The 1,551-nt window shown below is 46.3% G+C and overlaps 1 long non-coding RNA gene across 1 annotated transcript; it reads left to right on the top strand.

Moving 5' to 3' along the window:
• Positions 1-1,539, top strand: LOC126496195 (uncharacterized). The gene is made up of 2 exons (XR_007590299.1): positions 1-93; positions 1,234-1,539. It is a non-coding gene; the product is annotated as an uncharacterized lncRNA (long non-coding RNA).
• The last annotated feature ends 12 nt before the right edge of the window (positions 1,540-1,551 follow it).

Raw genomic sequence — 1,551 nt, 5'->3', positions numbered from 1 at the left:
GTAGTCATGGAAGAAGTTGTTATTACACCCCCATATCAAGTGGAAAATTGTAAAGGCAAAGAGGGGAGTGCACTGAGCCATGTACGAAAAATAGTAAGTAAAGGAGCTGTGAAACTTTGGAGAGGAGCTTTCTTGGCCTTTGTCCTCCCTCATCAGAGCAGGGCACTTGTGCTCCTGCAGTCATGGTGTCTCCTAGTTGTCCTGCCTGTGCCCTGTTCACCAGCCTCTGCTGCTGTGTCGCGAGCAATGTGAGGATAGGAACATTGGTGGTCTGGGATAGAGTGAGCAGTCAGCCCTGTGTCTTCACCACATGACTACGGAATTAGACCGTTCAGTGGGATAGGCTCAGAGCTGTTCCTCTTAGCTCCAAGTGGGTTTTGTTTTGTTTTGGTTTTTTGAGGTAGGGTTTCTCTGTGTTGTTCCTGGCTGTCCTAGAGCTCGCTCTGTAGACCATCTGGCCTTGAACTCACAGAGATCCACCTGTCTCTGCCTCCCAAGTGCTGGGATTTAAGGCATGCATCACCATCACCTGGCACTAGGCAAGTTCTTTACTATAGGTTTGCTGGGCAGTGGTGCTGCACAACTTTAATCCAAGCACTGGGGAGGCTGAGGCAGCAGATCTTAGTCTACAGAGCAAGTTCCAGTATACCCAGGGCAATACCGAAAAACCCTGTCTCAAAAAACAAAACAAAAAGAACTGTTTGTTGTATCTTACTTTCTAGAGTATAACAGTTGTAGAAAAAGCAAAAATTTAGTTGGGTGGTCGTGGCTCACACCATTAATCATAGCACTTGGGAGGCAGAGGCAGGCGGATCTCTGTGAGTTCGAGGCCAGCCTGGTCTACAAGAGTGAGTTCCAGGACAGGCTCCAAAGCTACAGAGAAACCCTGTCTTGGAAAACCAAAAAATAAAAAAAGAAAAGAATAAGAAAAAAATAACACATTGTTAGAAAGAAAAGAGGAATTTTGTTGGTAATAATAACCCCTAATGTGTAAGTTTATAGCTACAATCTTAAGCCAGGTTTAGCTCAGCTGCCACAATGTGGTGAAATTAGAGGCTCCTGCCAGCCTACCTTGCAAGGTGAGGAGGCTGGTAGATAGTAGCAAGGCCAAAGCTGACTGCATGGTCCATGGAACAGATAGTCAGGCCTGGGCATATTAAGCTGGCTTAGATCGTATAAGAAGGAGACCTTGCCCTATCTCTATTTCTGACTTGGGTGCTCGATCTCTTGCAGGTTGAAAAACATTTTAGAGATGTGGAAAGCCAAAAGATACTGCAGCGTTCACAAGCCCAACAACCACAGAAGGAGGCTGCCCTGTCATCCTGAGTCCACAGACATGGAGGACTCTTCCAGCATCCAGCCACAGAGATGGTGGTGGTGGCTTCAGCGGAGGCAGGCCGGGGGAGGGAAGGGATCCTATATTTCCTGCTGACTCTTACTAAAGAGTCAGTGTTTCAGAAAACCTAGACTTGAACAAACACCCAACAAAAAAAGAACAAGAGAATAATTTAAAAGTTGAATCATTACTTGACTAACAGACTTCGGCCCACC

The sequence above is a fragment of the Alexandromys fortis genome, unplaced genomic scaffold (assembly GCF_014885135.2).
Source record: "Alexandromys fortis isolate MF-2015 unplaced genomic scaffold, M_Fortis_MF-2015_v1.1 scaffold_1659, whole genome shotgun sequence".
NCBI lineage: Eukaryota > Metazoa > Chordata > Mammalia > Rodentia > Cricetidae > Alexandromys > Alexandromys fortis.
This window is presented reverse-complemented; position numbering and strand designations above follow the sequence as displayed.